Source organism: Drosophila nasuta, chromosome 2L, assembly GCF_023558535.2.
Source record: "Drosophila nasuta strain 15112-1781.00 chromosome 2L, ASM2355853v1, whole genome shotgun sequence".
In the NCBI taxonomy this organism is placed as follows: domain Eukaryota; kingdom Metazoa; phylum Arthropoda; class Insecta; order Diptera; family Drosophilidae; genus Drosophila; species Drosophila nasuta.
Window position 1 is genome coordinate 20,059,388 of NC_083455.1, and position 18,634 is coordinate 20,078,021.

General features: G+C 40.3%; 1 protein-coding gene across 4 annotated transcripts in view; it reads left to right on the plus strand.

Moving 5' to 3' along the window:
- Positions 1 to 18,634, plus strand: part of LOC132798505 (fibronectin type-III domain-containing protein 3A) — a 76,191-nt gene that overhangs the window by 26,231 nt on the left and 31,326 nt on the right. The window contains exons 1-2 of one of the 4 annotated variants that reach the window (XM_060810380.1): positions 1,338 to 1,416; positions 2,917 to 3,391. The exons of 1 other annotated variant lie outside the window; for it this stretch is intronic. The gene's annotated coding sequence lies outside the window, so the exon portion shown is untranslated. Of the gene's footprint in view, positions 1 to 1,337; positions 1,417 to 2,091; positions 3,392 to 11,646; positions 11,741 to 18,634 lie in introns of those variants that run through there. 2 more of the 4 variants (XM_060810381.1, XM_060810384.1) reach the window with 2 other exon arrangements.

An 18,634-nucleotide genomic window follows, 5' to 3' on the forward strand; every position in this document is an offset into this window, starting at 1 on the left:
TATATGGAAGCTATGTTTAATTTCTAGATATCTTTTGAAACAAGAGTAAAACCTAATAAGAAATAATAATGTTTATAGTAAACTTTATAGGATTTCTATTTCAAGCAAGTATTGCTATGTTAAAGTGTTTGCTAAGGTTTAAAAGCTAAGATTAGCCAGAGATCTAGACTAGACTTTGAGTTTAACTGGATGGTACTTCCACACAAGTTGTGTGTACATCTCGGTATTTGGGCATTATGTCTGTGTGTTGCCCTCTTCGCTCGCTTTGCCCTCAAATGCTATCGCCACAACGTTGATTTGTTCAGCGGCAGTGATTGCGGTGGCGGTTGCAGTTCAAATTGATAAAGTTGCTGATGATGATGATGATGGGACTTCGGCTGTGTTAGCTCTGATGGTGGCACGATTTTCAGAATTTGGTTACTTTCGGTTTCTGACCCGACTGTGCGGGGTTATCTGTTAGTCGCATTGTATATATACTATATGTATTTAAATTGGTGATTTGTGCTTTGCTATCTGGAATTGTGTACTTTATAAATAGACAAAAGATCTGTTTAAAGAAATACACAAAATTAAAAAAAAAAAATTTGAAAAATTTAAAAAAAATCATTTTGCAGGAGTTGGATAGATATTGAAAGTTGAAATGACGAATCTGCTGTGTTCGTGGCATTTTGTGATTGAAAACGAGAGCTCAAAAAACCTCAACTTGAATACGAAAACCACAAGAAGAAGAAGAACAACAACAACAACAATTGTGTGGTGCAAATAAGCGAAATTCTCTTTTTGGGCACACGCTCTCTTAACTGTATCTTTGCGCGCTCTCTTCGCCCACACACACACACACACACACACAGACACCGCCATAAGCAAAATAAAATAAAATAAAAATGCAGGCAGCGGGTCGCGTTCTGTGTCGTGGTGGCCTTTGCCGGTTTTGCTTTTACTACGTCGACTGACGACGTGGACGGTTTGTTGTTGTTGTTGTTGTTGCCTTGTACGTACGTAGATAAATTTTGTATCTCACGTTTGCCGCTCAGCTGACAGCGGAACCGGCCCATGCACTGGATTGTGCGGGTCTCCTAACGACCAAGCGACTCGGTGGCTACGAACCTCTTAACATCACAACGCCGTTGCTGCTGCTGCTGCTGCCTTCCAGTCTACTACTCGCGTGTGTGCTGCCCTTCCAGTCAAGAGACAGAGTCAGCGACAGCAGCGCGCAAAGATATTTCGGACTGGCAGCGTTCCAACGAGAGCGGCCATGCAACATTTGCCAGCAAAACTCGGTGTCGGCTGCTCTTCGTCATCGGCAAACCGAACGTCGGCTTTGACTTCGGCTTCGGTCGCGTCGTGAGATTGTTCGAGGGAATAGCGCCAGCATTCCGAACAGTCCGATATTAACTTTCAAACTGTACGGTTTGGGTGCGTTTACAGCAACGGCATTTTAGTCGCGTCGTGTTTCACTGTTCTTACACTGTCACAAATACAACTGCGACAACAACAACCACGACAACAATTACAATAATAAGTGCAAGCGGCAACAAACGACAGCGACAGCAAACGAACAAACAAGCATAATTAGGATTGAACAAACTACGATTTGTTTTCTTAAAACAATTCAAGTGAGTGGAGTGAATTTGTGTTGTGTTGGTGTGAAATGCGCGTAGCAAGAATTCGAATTCAAATTCATATCCAAATTCCATGAGTGCCCGAGTTTGTGTGTGTCTGTGTGTGTGAGTGTGTGAAGACGTCATCGAAATTTTGACGAAATGCAAAAAAAGAAAAAGAGATGAAATAAGCCGTTATTTATTACTTACGTTTTACTCACATCCTGCTCTTTGTGTATTTGTTGTTTGACATGAATTTGTATGCGGTTTTATCTCTTTAGTTTTAGCTATAGCTATAGCTTTAGCTGTAGTCGGACATGCGACATCATCACAAGTAGTTTTCTTCTTTTTTTTTTGTTTAATACATTTATTATTTTCGTGTTGAGTTTGATTTACAAAAACGCAATGCGCTCTTTTCAATTGTAATTTCCGGTGTGCCTCAGTCTCTGTTTGTGTGTGTGTGTGTGTGTGTGTGTGTGTGTGTGTGTGTGATTGTGTGATTGAAAGACAGCACAAGAGAGAGATAGAGAGTGAGTGAGCTAGTGAGGGCGAGCATGAGTATGTTTCTGTGTGTGTGTGTGAGTGTTTAGTAAGCACAAAGATAAACATAAACAGGCTGCGAGTGAAATGAGTGAAAACTGAGCCCAAAAAAGTGCAAAAAAACAACAGAAAAATAAAAGAAAAAACAATGTACTGTGTTTTTTGGGGCCGTGGCATTTCGTGTGCTGTCTGCTTTTTGGATTGTTTGATAGTTGGATTGAATCAAAATTGCAAAAGTGCCAATAGTTGTTGTGGATGATGGTGCTGTTACATAAAGTCAAACAATCACTAAACAAACGTCAAAAATATCTCAAAAATGAAAAAATCCCCTAATCAATAACAAACTGAAAATATTATATGCTAAAAAAACAGAGCAAAGATTAACTGGGGTATTCCCCCCGGTCATAATTAAATGTACTATATAAGGTCGAAGGTCGTTAAGCGAGTAGCGTATAATTTGTGTACAACACGAACGTCTCAGGCCACCGCATTCACTCTTGTCTAGGGAAACAAACAAATTGCAAAACAAACAATAATTTAACGCAATCTAATGACGTCGTAATTAATGCCCTAATGTGAAATTTCACTGGAAGTTTCTCGCTCACTGATTTCACTTTAGAACATTTCTCAATATTTAATTAATTATTAACCTAATTTTTGCAAAGATTTTCAATCGATCGGATTTGTTGCCGTTTGCCACAAGAAGTTGTAATATTGTTGCGGCTCACACACATACACGAAAAATGTATCTAACAGATTGTTGTTTATCTTACAGTGCGCGGGCAAAATGCAATAGTTATAGTGCAAATAAATTGTTGACTAACGAACACTAATCAAAAAAAAAAACAACAAAGAAGAGAAACTCGATTTGATTGAAGAAACAAAAAAGTTATAAAAACAAATCACAACAATTATTATAATAATCAACAATAAAAAAAGTGCAACAAATGTGCAATAAAATAATAAACATTTAAATAAATAACGAGTTTACAAACGCCGCTGTGTTCATTGCTTTTTTGTTGGCAATTATTATTGTGCGATGCAAAACATTTTTGAATTAATTATTATAAATCGCCAGCTAGACACTAGAATGGCATAACAATTTATTCAACAAAACGTTGCTGCAATACATTATACAAAAATAAAAAAAATAAACATTCTCAATTAAAATAGCTAGTAAAAGTTGAAAATATAAAAATAAAACGGTTTGCTGTGAAGGATTATAAAGAATTTTTGCGCGTTTATTGACTGTAAGTATGAAATGGACATTAATCAAATATTGTTATTATTCTTATTGCTATTGTGTGAAACTTGAACCGTTTGTTCATGTTTGCGTTTGCTAAAATCCCAAAACACACACAAATGCGGCTAACCCAGACAGCCCAGTTAATTAATTAACCAATCAATCAGTGGGGGGCCTTTAATTTATAACAACACTTTCTCATCATCAAGATGGGAGATGGCAGAAATTTGTGTTTCAGCAAGGTTTTATCTCTCTCGTTTTCTTTTTCCCTTTTTGTTTAAATATATTGTTAGAGCACTTGAAAATGACAGTCGAGTTGGGATTTCCCTCAAGCATTCTTCAGATACAAATGCGAGATAGAAAACCAACACTCTCTGTGCCTCCCCATCAACTTTGTGTTGTCAAAGCTTTTCGTGTAAACTTTTATCTGCGTTTAGATTTACACACACACACACACAGCTTGTGTGTTTGCTCATCAAATTGATTGTTTTTGCTTTGTCGTGATAACAACAACAAAGAACATGCAATTTTGTAATTATTAGTTTTATGGTCTGTTTGAGATGTACTCGAGAGAGCACACACTCTCGCTCGTATTTGATAGGTCGGACTTTTTAGCTGATTTATCGTACTAGCACAATATTATATACTACAATATATAAACTCACCTATTTTTTTGCCCGCTTCGCTTCCGGTGCATTCCCACTGTGCCTCGCGCGCCAATCGAACATGCGTGTTGTGCTCGTCTCTCGTCGGTGTCTGAGGTCAGTGAACTTCCCCCAAAAAAAAACGAAAATTCAAAACCTCAAAGCCCCGATAACTAACACCTACTGCGGCAACACAATCACAAACAATTTTGTAAGTCTAAAATAAAAATGTGAAAAGAAAAAGGTGCGTGTTTGCTTAGGCCGCTTCGAGCCACGCCTCCCGTTTTTCTGTTTGCCCCGCCTCTCACCTTATGCTGACCACACGAGTCGCAGTCGCAGTTATTATCACAGCAACTCGTTGCCTGCGCTTTTTCCCACATCTGCGACATCTGTTTGTATTGCCAATTTTTGTGATTAACCAAAACGAAAAGAAAGAAGAAAGAAAACGTCTCGGCGATCTACGCACATCTTTTGAGCCAAAACCATCGAGGTTAGTTGTTCATGATGATGATGATGATGATGATGATGATAATGGTGTTGGTGGGAGCGTAGCGGTTATTGACTTTGCGTTCTTCGCTATCCACTTGAATCGTGCCTCCATGCGCCATGCTCTCCATGTTTACGAGCATTTCGTTTGGCATTTCTTCTTTTTTTTTTTTACTCTGGGTTTTTTATTTTTATATTTTTAATGCCATTGTCGGCATTGCTTTTTACTCTTGAGCTATTATTATTTGATTTTCATAACAGACAGCACACACAGTCGCCATCTTCTGACCCCATAAAGCATATTAGCAGCAAAAAGCAAAAAAAAAAAAAATTGCGTCCGTCTGCCCGTCTGACCGCACGTAAAAACGTCTCGATCTCTGCGATGACTTACTGTAGAACTTTCTTGACAATACTCTTATATAGCTTATGGAATACTTTAGTTGATACTGCAAAACAGTAGACCAACAATAAATTAGGAACAATAAACAATGAATTTGGGAATATATCAAATCAAACTAGGGAGTCACACTAGTTTTGTATTAGATCACATTTAATAATGACATAAGAGCAATCATTGCCTTGTCAATCAAACCCAGGCGACAATATGCTAGAAACTTAGACTAACAAATTCTTGTGGTGCCCAGTGACAAAATGAGCTGTTGGCCAATGAAAAATCTCGGATCACGATCGCCAAGATACTCTCGAAATCGTTGCTCTGCCGGCGAGTCCATCAAATGGAATCAAAGCAGACGTTCCATGTACACCGACGACAACAACAACAACAGCGATTGGAACGTGTGGTTTAAGCGTAACAAAAAAATCATAACCAAGTTGTCCATGCTCGCATCCGAGCCCATCAATGAGATGGGCGCTTTGCTCTACAGTCTTACGTTGCAGAATTACAATAGCATATTGTATCCGAAGAGCTCGGGATGGAATTCACAGAATATACCATTCTCATGCCTGGATGCCTGTGATAATTATCTACACATCTTCAATTTGGATGGCAATCTGAGGGATCCAAGGCATCCCCGTAGTTTGGTATTGCTGCTGGAATACATCAAAAGCGTGCTCAATGATGATGTAGATTTATCGGCTCGGTTTCCTCTTGATACGATACTAAATACTGATCATACATCTAGTGTGCGATCAGCAGTTAAGTATCACGAATTGTATCCATATTTCCAAAAGAAAACCTACTTTATATATAGCCGACGTTTGGGACGTCTACTCGATCCGGACACGGACAAACAGCAGATTGCTGATGAAATACGCAGTAAGAGACAATCACTGGAGCAGGGACAGAAAACATGGAGGCCTCAAGCTGAAGAACATCGACGAGCACGCACACAGCGCAGCTATGACGTGCAACGACGATCACCCAGTGAGATCACTCCACATCAATACACGCTGAATGCTACAAATCGAATTGATGGAACTTCACTTCCAAGCGGTTCGATGCGGACATTAAATCCCTCCAATCACACGTTAGTCGATGAGAAGGGACGTCGCTTTGGTCATGGCAGTCGTCAACTGATCGATTTGCGTACCAAACGTGCCGAGATTATGCGTCTGTTGATATCCAAAATGCATAAAGGCGATCCCGATCGTGTGCTGAAGGGTCTGAAAGCGTTTGAGCTCAAGGAGACGTCGCATGGAAAGCGCAGGAAAACCAAGTTTGCCACAGAACACTTGGATTCCTTCTATACGGATACGGTTACTACCGAGTCCAAGAAGAAAACACCTTTCTATGTGAGTCGCGATGCAGATGCAACACAAAGTGCGGCACCAATAAAAGATGCTGCTCGAATACAACCGATGTACAAAGAGAAAGATCGAGAACCTGACGGGGTTAGGCATAAGGAGCGCCGCTATTTTGCCGATCCGCTGCCAGTGCTCTTTCATGCGCCGTATAACGAAAAAATGGAGTCCACCTGGCTGCGTCGTGATCCTCATCAGTTGCGCCTGCAAGAGGATGGCCACGTGGCCGCGTCTGGCGCTAGGCGATATAAACGTCAATCGGTTCAGCAATCCATAGCGCGGGCACAAAAAAATTACTCAATACATAGTCTCAATAGTGTGAGTAGCCACGAACTCGATGCATCTAAACCAGATGTACTAAAAAAGAAGCCCGAATATCGTCGTGTATTTTCGAGCCAAAGCCGTAAATTCAAGAAGAAAAGCAGTTAATATAGTACAACAAGTAATAATAATATGGGTCGAGGGCGAAAGTAATATACAAGTTTCTGTCTTTTAAACAATAAAAATTATGCAGAGTCCAAACAGAGCCAAGTTAAAGTTATAAAATGCACTCAGAAATAAAATTGTATATGGTTATTATTTAATTAATATTTGTCTGCTAAATTTTATTGATAACTCGTCTGGAGTATAAGCGAATTTGTTAGTTTAGGATCTCAAGGATTTAAGAGACTTTTGACCGATTTATACAGTTAATCTACCAGTAACTCATTTCTACACAATGAACATTAGACATAATCGAAAAAAACCAAATTAACATTGACAAAATATAATATATTCAACTTACAAACGATTTTGTGGCTAAAACGTAAAATACATTTTTATGTGATTAATAACTAGACTAGCTTTATTTTTTAAGTAGTCAAAGTTACAGTTGTTGAAGCCAGCGGAGAGACGGATGGATGAATAATGAGAGACTTCAGTGTTTCTAATTAAATTCAAGAAATTCGTGTTTGTACAATGAAAATTAGGATTTCTTAAAAGAGACCCAACTTATAGCTGAATTTGATAGCTCTAGCTCTTAAGGACTCTAAGGTACAGCTCTTGAATGAAGTGGACAGACAGACAGACAGTTGGATAATGGATGACTTTTGTCTGAAATATATATTTTGAATTAGATGCTTGCAGTAGGCGACTGCCTAGCAAACTTTGCGTTTCTATTTTACGCACAATAGAAATTATGAGTAGCATGTTTCGGTTGTGAACACACACACACACACACAGTTTCTCTCTCTTTCTCTGCCTTCGTCTCTTGCCGTCTCCGGCAAAATGTATTGTGCCTCTGCTTGTGGACTGCCACGCAGCAGAACCTTGGAGCTTTACACGTGTGCGTCTCTGACGGAACCTGTGCAAAAGTGTCGACGCCTCAATGTCCATTGGCAGTCGGATGAGCGACGCTGGTGTCTGCACAATAACCTCGTGTTGCGTCAACTTGCCCAGATGTTGCAACGTCCGCTGGAGCTGGTGTGTCGCTTTCTATACCAGCTGACGTTGAAGAAATTCGGCGAGATACTCAATCCCAAGTGCTCGCATTGGAATTGGTTTCGAGTGCCTCTTGTGCGACCCGATACGTGTGGCCTCTACGATGGCATCTTTGATACGGAAGGGAATCTGCGCAATCCGCTGCATCCGTATATATTGCACATACTGCTGGTCATGATGGATCACTATATGGATTTGCCGTGTCAAGGCTATGCCGATCGTCGTTATTCCACGGTGATCGAGCAGATTGTCACGGGCAGCAACCAGAACAAATGCACGGATATTTTTGCGGATCGCGATGGCAGAGGCGCCAAGTTGCGGCAGCAATGGGAGGCTGATGGTGGTGGCAAGTTTGGGGGCAGCGATTACGATGATGGCGAAGACAAGGACGGCAAGGATGGCAAGACGAAGGGTGATGGAGACGGGGATGATAAGGGTGATGATGAAGGTGGTGATGGCAAAGAAACTGCTGCTGCTGATGATGCGGCTAATAAGCGTGGTGGCTATGGCTTAAAGACAGGTGATGGCAGCGGGCAAGACAAGGCCAAGCAAGCCAAGGGCGCTAAGACGGACGACGCCAAGAAGGCGGAGCGTAAGAGCATGAAAGATATTTCCAATCTGTATGAGAAAGTTGTGCAAAACAAGCACAAGCGCAAGTTGGTTAATGGACCCGCTGCCGTTGAGGAGGATGACGATGACGGTTATGTGCCGACGGGTGCAAAGAAAGCGAAACCACCGAAGCCGCCAAAGAAGAAGAAGTACAAGGGCACCGATCAAAAGTATATGGGCCAAATGTTGCCGGTGCTCGTGCACGAACCCTTCGATGAGAGCAAACCCTGGACATGGGTGCGTCGACATCCGCGGCAAGAGCGTGTGCTCCAGGGCACCCATGTGGGTCGCATCAATGTCCATCGCTATCGCCGTGAAACGCTCGAGATGCAGTTTCAGCAGGCAAAGCGAACCCAGTCGGTGGCCAGTATCTACGATGGGGGCAGCATTGAGTCGGGTGCCATGTTTGGTTATGGTAGCATCAAGAAGAAGCATGCCGCAATGGCCAAAGCCTTTGACTACAAGCGATTGCTGGAGTCTCCGGAGGAGGGCATGGCGCGCATTACGATTGCTCCTAAGAAGCTACCAAAAGTGCCACCCAAAAAACAAAAAGCCAAGTAATGCAAGTTCAGTTCACTTTTAGTTCACATGCAATTTTTGTGCAGTTTGTCGACAACAACCGGTTTTCAATCTGCTGGAACTGGAATTGCTAATGGAATTGGAATTGGAATTGAAATTGGAACTTTGACTGACTTGAAGAATGCTGCAAAATGCCAAGCGACCAGCAAAACGGAAACCAAACCGAAACGTGAGAGAGCTGCTATTCATTTTCTACACTTTTATACGAGTATTCCAAAGACTTGACTTGGAATTGTCTTAAAAGGCGAAACAATTTTGCATTTTTATATTGTTTCGAGATAGATGACGATGACGAATATTTGTAATCATAGTTGTCAAATACTGATGATGAAGATTCATAAGGTCAATGTAATAAAATTTAAGTAGTTCTTTAAATGTTTGCAGTCTTTTCATTTGTAGACATCGATTGCATCAAGAGATTCTGAGAATAGATTTCGCCATAAATAAAATAATATAAAATAAACTAGGCATAAATAATTAGAATGAAAAGAAGTGATATCATTGCCGGCACAAAATGTGACTTGAAATATCAATAAATTTGCAAGAAGATAAGCAATTGAATTTTTTATTGGCTATTTGGAAAAAAAAACATGATGCATTTTGAATTTCCCACTATTTAACGAATTTAATTAGAGATTCTCTTTGGCATTTTAAATCATAATTGAAATGGTGGAATTTGATTTTATACAGAACAGATATTAAAAAAATATTTATTGACAAGAGTTCGAGGAAATTTCATTAAATTAAATGCATTGTTTTAACTTGCTTAATTTAATATCAATTAATAATTAAGCAACTTTTTTATTCTTTGTTAATTCGCTGCTCATTTTGAATACTTTGGCAATTAATTGATTGAAAACTAGTTTATAAAATGTCGCCAAACTTTTGCTTATCATTTATCCGAATCGATAACGAAAAGAAGTTTTGCCTTTTGCCAATCGTATGACCATCACTCGATACTCGATGCGATGCTCGGCAATTCCAATCGTATGATACTTTGACTGAGAATGCTCTCATACTCGTGCTGCTTTTTCATATTCCAAGTTTTTTTTTCTTTATGCTCATAAATTGGCGCTTTGATTTTGAGTTTGATTCCCACTTCCATTTTGCCACATCCACTTTGCCACTTTGCCACTCTGCCACTTGTCCCTTACCATGCCCCTTTGTGGCCTTCTTGTGGGGTGGTCGACGTTTATCTGTGCCATTTGCTGAAACGCAGACAACGCGGATTACGCATACATATTTACAATATATGTACATATGTATATATGTATGTTATGTATATTTATGTAGATGTCTAAAGTGTGAACATGCTTTGCCATAATGCGTAGCTTAAATGCGAGTTTGTGCGCAAAATTGAATAGAAGTCAAGCCAGCCAAAATATCTACAGTAAACTGTGATCCTTTTTTCATTTTTTCTTGGTTCGTTTTCTTTTGGGCCACAATTGCAGCCGCATGATCCTTGCGCTTGAGAGAGTATGGAAGGAGGACAAAACTAGCGACGATGACTCGGTGGCTGCTTTGGCTGCTTTTGTTTTACACTCATTTGTTTCAGAACGTTTGCCAAAAAGCAAGATTGCTTGTCTGTCCAGCCCTCACTTTGTGTGTGTGTGTGTGTATGTATATTGCCATGGTTGTTACGGCCTTTGTCTTTGTATGCGACGAAATCTACTTAAATCGATAAAAACTATCAAATCTGTGCGGGGCGTTTATGTCGCACACACATAGAAAGAGATTGCTGTCGTTGCCCCATGACTATGATTGTGACTGTGACTGTGACTCTCTGCCTCGTCACTCATACGACATGTGCGCCTGATGATGCGTCTCAGTCTCACTGTCTCACAGCCTCAGTTTCAGTCTCAGTCTCAGCCTCAGTCTCGTGTCTATGTCTGTGTCTCTTGTCTCAGTTTCGGCCGCTCATTTTTCGCCGATGTTGCGTATGTTGTCAAGTCTCTTCCGCTTACAGCCGCTGCTGCTGCTGCTGGCATTTTTTCTTGGCAGCCGCCACCAAAAATTTTCTTCTTCATTGTTGTTGGCATGTCCGTTCTGGCCCGGACTACGGACTCCAGGCCCCAAAGCAGCAGCAGCAGCACAAGCAGAGCACACTCACAATCACAACCATAAGCATAAGCACAAGCACAAGCAGAAGCACACACAATCACAGGCTCATTGTTCTCTGTGGAATGGGTTGATGATGGCGGGGTTTTTGGGGTTTTTCGAATAGTAGAAGTAGTGGGGATTGGGTCTGATGGGTTGATGGGTGCGTTAGGCAGCAGTTCCGTTCCGTTCCTTTCTATATTTTTTTTCTTCTTTTTTTTTTGTTCGTTCTCTATCTCTTTTCCATTCTTTTTTTTTACTGTTGTCAAGGCGACAACACACACACACACGCGCTGAAATATACAAACTTTTATGTACTAACATGTGTCTGTGTCGCCCTGTGTGTGTGTGTTTGTGTGTGTTTGTGGCGCCGCCATTTAAGCGCCGCAAACGAATTGACCAAAAATGCCAGGCGTTGTATAAACCCTTGTCTAACATTTTGTCATCCGAAGCAGACACAAACCCTTAGAGAGCGAGAGCGAGAGCGGGTGAGAGAGAGAGAGAGAGACCCCCCCCCCCCAGCTTCCCTCATCATTCCTAGCGATTTTCTTGCATTTGCTCTATGGCAATTATAATGCTAACTGACAAAAAATGACAAATTGTGCTCACATTTCTCTTGACTACTCCGCAATCTACACACAGACAGACAGACGGACGGACAGACAGCCAGACATCAGACCAAAGCGAAACGAACTATGCGAGTGAGTACTAAAAAGTATATTCAAGTATCTTGAAAAATTAATACAAAAATCACGCACAGTTAATGTCACTTTTATACGTATTGCGTGTCCAGATTTCACAATACACACATATACATATGTGCCAGCAGCTAATCTGTAATTATGCAAATGACTCGATTAAAAGATATATACAAGAGACTCGTTAGCATTGCGACACATCATAGAAACAACGCTTAATCCCATCATCATTGCTTTAAAGTTGCCAATTATTGCATTTTTCCTCTAGAGTTGGGAATCAATCTAAAGAAGTTGGCAAATTTTTAATGACCACCTTCAAGAAGAATAAGAAGAAGATGAAGAACCCTTTTGCAATCAAGTTGCTTGCTCGACAGGCGGAAATTTATTGAGGTTTCCCCACATCTCGACCACATGCAGATTGTCGTCGTCGTTGTTCCTTCGTTCTCAGTGTGTGTCTGTGTGTGTGTGTTCTGTGCATGATTACTGCATTTATGAGATAAGTTTTTACTGTCGACAACAATTAAATTACATTTTAAAGTTTATAGCCTTGCTGCTGCTTTCTTGCTCCTTATCTGCCTGCTGCTGCTGAACTGTATCTTTTGCTGTCGCCAAACTTCAATAAATTCTAATAATTTATTTCATTACCCGAAAGCTTCTCCTTTGGCAACAAGCATGCGGCAAACTGCAATTGTAATTTCAGTATTAAATTGTATGAAATACCAAAGACACACACACACACACACAAGGATTGCTATTGCAGACTCTGAAGATACATTATTTGCCATTCAACATGTTGACATATAATTGCACTTTTCGGGTTACAAAGTAAACTCCAGCACAGTTTGTTATACAAGCAAAGAGCGTGTCTAACGGGTATTATGAACTTGTTGGCTAATACAAATATATATACTATACTATTTGTTTGGTATTAACTTATTATTGCATTTTAATTAGTAATTTGAAATTGAATATTTAATATTGTTTTTAATTAGTTGAGTGTCAGAGCCATAACACATTCATTGTGGCCAAGCATTTGTGGTATTAATTTAAAGTGCCAAACACTTGACATGCCTGAGGTTGAGGTATTTAATTGACTGTTTCAATTCACAGTATTCTGACTGCAATTCAAAGTGGTAAGAAGAAGTTAAATTGTACTCAAATGAAAAAGAAATTGTTGAAATGGAAGAAAATGATTGCTAGAATCGAACTTGTGTGATTTATCATTGATTTCTAAAATGAAATTTAATAATATATGATTTCCGAATGAAGTGATTTTTTAATGGAACAAAAATCTTGCTTTGAAGTTTCTTTTTCCCACTTTTTTCACAGTTATTCCAAGTAATATTGAACTCTAACATATAATCATATTTCAACTTCAACAAACGCAGATTAATTGAGAATGAGCGCATTGTGATAATGACATATCATTGCCAAAGTCACACCCATATGCCACGTGTCGAATACTGCCTCATTTCGTCATTGATGTGGCATGCAACCGCATCGAGCTCACGCCTATGGCTAACTGCAACTGCAAATGCCAGCCTAGGACACGTGTGTCTGTGTGTGTATCTGTGTTTGCAACCACGGAAATGAAAAAACCGCAGCACAATTTGCGTGCTGTGATGGGCGGAACTCCTGAAAGCACTGAATGCACTCGCATTCGTATTCACATTCGTATTCATAGTCATCTCTCAATTGCGAGACTAAAGAATTTCGACTTTTCACGCTCAATGTGGGGTTTAATTGAATCATTAAACACTCACACTCTCGCACACTCCCACTCACACTTACACTCACTCATTTGGGGCATTCATGGCATGGCACATAACATTTGTTAGACAGTTTATGTAATCGCTGTAATTAGCCACATACGGTTTTTTGCATTGTTGGCTTGCTGCTTTTTGTTTTTTTGGGATTATGCAACTAATTCCCTGGCGACTGCAGATGGAGGCGGAATTTCCCCCCTCCTCCAACTCTTTTTTTTTCGTATGGGAAAAAAAACAATAACCAGAAATATGCGGTGGGTATTCGTACAATTACTCACACACATTCCAGTTTGATATCATTAACATAAATTACACCCCGTTGGGTGGTTGAGAGTCTTCATCAGTTGTTGTTGTTGTTGTTGTTGCCATTTCGGCCAAACGTAATTAAGTGCAAAAGATGTCGCTGTGCAAAACATGTGGCAACCTGTTGCTTGCACTTTTCTGCATACACTAGTGGAAAATTGTGATTTTTACCCACAACAACAACAAACCGCAGACGCAGACCCAGACGCTTTTGCACAACAAACAAAACCACAGCAGCATCATCAGCAGTCAGGCTGAGTTGGTGGAATTATTGAGGCATGCGGCTTGCTTGCTGGTTTCTTAGAGGCTTATGCAATTAAGTTGGTTAGTGAATGTGGCAACATCTTGCATGAGATTGACTGACTACATGGCTGAGTGACTGACTGACAACATGGCTGATTGACTAACTGACCGCCTGACTAGGTAAATGATTGAATGACTGACTAACTGAGTGATTGCCTTAGTGACTAGTCTCCTTGGCTGAACAATACCCTGACTGAATGACTTTCAGACTGATTGAACAACTGCCTGACTGACTGACTGACTGAATGAATGACTGCCTGATGTCTTGTCTCGTTGCAGCAGCAGCAGCATGAAACCACAAATTATTGCTCACAACTGAAATTGGGTACGTGGGGATCAGGTCAAATCCGAGACCACAAACAAAAAAAAACCAAATGCACTTAAACGGTATACAATAACTATTTATTGTGACTCGAATCGGGTTGCCCCTAAGTTGTCTATTCAACTCGTAGGCGTTGCCAAGTGAAACGTGGCTCAAAAGCAACTCAACTCCAGAGACTTCATCATCATCATGATCATTATCATTCTCATTATCATTGTCGTCATCATCGGAGTCGTCGTCGCCGTCGCCATTGATGCATTCGAGCGCACAGAAGAAAGCTGCGAAATGGACACCAATGACGACGACAACAACAACGACGACGACGATGATGACGACGATGACGATGATGCACTTGCGTCGCTCTCTAACCAATGCACACACTTCGCCACACTTCTCGCCCCTTCATCTCTCTCAGTGCACATTGGAGCCAGCATTTTTTCATGTATAGTATTGCCACTCGGCAACTTGGCCAACATGTCTATTAACGGTAACTAGGTAATTGCTGGAAATTGCCGTTAGAAAATTTGCCTTTATTGTAGTTGCTGTCGGCTGCAATGCCGCTTTTCGCTCGTTCTCTCTCTGTCTGTGTGTGTGTGTCTAAGTGTATGTGTAAGTAAGCCATTCGTTAACACAAAAGCTATCAAAATAACAAACAAAAAAAAAAAAAGAGTAGGGAAAAAAAAAACAATAAATAAAATGAGAAAAGAAAACGAAATGCAAAAGGTTCCACACCTTTCTTTTCTTCTTTTGTTCAGCAGTGCTGAATGAAAAAGTGTTGCTGCCACTTTGGCTACGTGTGGCAAGCAGCAGCAGCAGCAGCAGCATCGCACTTCGCTTGCCACAAATGCCTCCGTGTATTCTGTGCTATTTCATTAAGAGCATTTCAATGGGGGAGCGTCAAAGCGAAAATTTAGCCTCAAGTCAGAGAGCAAAAATTAACTTGTATAAAAATACGAAAGGCATTTGACTGCAACAACTTTGCTACAGTTTTATAGCACATGTTAACTTGATTGTAAATAGGATTATTTAACAATTGAACTTCTAAAAAATACATCAGAATGATGTAACTCTGTTGTAAAGATTGCAAAGATTGAACTTTTATTTGTATGCCGAATCTACGATTAATCTACACTTTAATTACTGATCAGTGTTACTTTTGGTATCTTCAGCTTTGTTGCATCTCCCACGTTTTGCCATTCGAACTCATTAAGTATACGAGCAGTTAACTTGCCCCGAAATGCACTGAGATAATTGATGTACAACCACCTGCTGATGCAATTGTTTTACTTTCGAAAGATCGTTTGCAAAAGCTGCAGGCAACTAATTGCAATGCATTCCAGCGAATTACAAGGAAATTTGATAGTGATCGTGGCAAATTGTAAAAAGGGAAGCACTTGCACTGCTTGCAAGCAGTATATCTTGCAATAAAGATCGCCGTTGGCTGCAAGCAGTGCAAGTGCAGTGTATACTGCACTTCCTATACAAATTATTCGTCTAGAAATTGCTCGGCTAGACAGTTGCAGTGTCTGTCTGCTATATTATGCAGTCATCTCGTCATCATCGTCAGCTGCATTGTCATGCGCGCAGCAAAACAAATGGGGCTCATCAAAGCGCTCAAGGTGCTGACTTCGTCGTCGTCGTTGTCGTCAGGGATCGGGCGACAGGATAGAAGAGAAGCCTCTTTGCTGCATTGGGGCACGCTTACGCGCAGACCACGCCACGCCACACCACGCCATGCCACACCACTCCAAGGCCGGTCTAGACACTTTTGACACAAATGCAGCACACACACAAATACACGGCTAAGAAAGTCGCCTCTCCAGACAGTCTGTCTGTCTGTCTCGTCTGTCCAGACACAAAAACACAAAATGAAGGCAATTGCCAAGCTGCGTAAATTTCCACGTGGGCCAACAACGTTCACATCACCGTAGAGAGGAGGGGAGGGGAAAGCAGAAGGGACAGCCGTGGGGCAGGGCATCATTACCGGAATCGCTGACGGTGCATGTGTCTCATTGTCTGGAGCGTGGGTCTGTCTGAGCCACTTGAGACAGCCGTGAGAGCACATATTGAGACAGGTGACAACAGTCACTCATTGTTTTTGTTGTTCTTCTTTTTCCACTGCTGCTGCTGCTGCAGGGGAGAAGTGAACGAGAGAGATACTGGGAGAAGTGAAGCGAGAGAGAGAGAGAGAGAGAGTAGCACTGCAGACGCACTAAATCAATTAGAGACTGCTTTGCTGCATGCAAAACTTTTGCAACTTGCGGTCGCTATTGGCATAATCTTCTGCCTCTAAGAATTGTAGCTAAACATTCTTTTCCCGCCTTTGGTTCAATGAACCCTTAAGTATCCACATGCAAATGCAGTATATATATGTATGGTGTAGTCGGTGCTATATCTAATAAGCAGTGTCAAAAACTGTGCACTCAGCGTGAAAATGCAGCAAGAACGAGGCAACAGACCGATTAAATTAAAGCTGCATTAACAGCCAGAACAACAACAATGACAATGGCATCAAATATCGCAAATTGTTGAAGAGCTAGAGTAGCTGGAGTAGCTGTGGCAACAACAAAAAAAAAAGGGGAACCCCCGAGACTGCATTTGGCATTCCACATGGCACGATTAAGACACGTCTATGAATACCACACGAATACGAGTGTGAATACTTGTACCATCCACATTCGCATTCACACTTGCACTCATCCTCATTTCATTTCGTTTCGTTTGTTTGTTTGTTTATTTGCCTGTTCGTTGTTTGTTATTTGCGGGGTTTCATTAAACTTTCATTTGCCAAGCCAGCCACGTCTTTGAAGTCTCTTTATTTTTATGCCTTTGCCATTTCTGGGTGGTCAGCCAACATTATTTGTTGCTGCTGTTGCAAATATGCAAATTGTATGACAAATTAACAACAATGTATCAAGTAAAAATTTAGAAAAAGAATTGCAGATATTGCATTCTGAAAAATTAATTAGCTCTTACTCTTAATAAATGTTATACTTCTTTGTTTAAATATGCAAAATTTTTAAAGACGTACAATCAAACTTTAAACCTTGACTAACAAGATTTTCCATTTATGTATTTAGTCAGGAATTTTATGAGTAAGAAAAATGAAGAATATCATATTTTTTTTTTTATACATATATTGATTCAAGTGATTCAAGTTAATATGAATAGTCAATTTACATAACAAAAATTTCGAATGTATGAAAATACAAAACATGTGTCTCACTCTTTTTATCTTTTGTGAGTAACTTGGTAAATATTAAATTAATTTGCAAACAAGTTTAACAATCGCTTTAGTTCCAGTTGCAGCTCATACTAAACTAAATTTTATAGATAATTCAGTTATAAACATTTCATGCAAATAAATAGTCTCATTCTTTTTATCTTTCGTAGTCAGGAAGTTTTGTGAGTAACTTGGTAAATATTAGATTGATTTGAAAACAAGGTGAGCAATCGCTTCAGTTCCAGCTGCAGATTGGTAATGTCATTTGTTTGGCTAGTGAGTCAACGCAAACTGCACAAAAAAATACATTTTCTCGAGTGTAAAGGAATACGCAAACACTCTTCACGAAATGAACCTTGAAACAGTTTGCAAATCTCCATTATTTTTTGTAATGTAATGCACTCGAGAAAAGATCGAACAATTGACTCCATTTGCAATTAATTAAATCGAATTAAACGAAATTGCATTAATGCATTGATGTGCTAATATGAATCGTGGCATCGATTGAGATATAATCAGCAATGTTATGCAATGTATTGAACAGTTTATGCAACGCTAATTGAGACAACAATGGCAACAGACAACAATTGAATTGTTGTTGTTGTTGTTGTTGTGAGAGCGCTCTTTAAACAAGCTTCTCAGCTTCTTTTGGGCAGATAAGATAAGCTGGCAAGAGTCAAGCGAGTTTTGCGGAACTAAACCATTTCGCAATTCTATTCAATTGAAACTGGGCTAAAACGAAAACCAAAAGCAAACACAACCTAAATAAAAGAAAACACACATACTACAACCAAATAAAAAGGGCGATATGATAACCTTGAAAGCGTTGAAGAAGAGGGTAAGGGGGCGGGGCTTATCGTTGTCGACCCCAATTTGGGAGCCACCGTGTGTTTTTCTCTCTCTTTTTTTTGTGTAAGAAATGGAAGTAGCAAACGCAAACGTAAACACATTCGCAGTGGCAAGTTTCAATGTGGCAAACG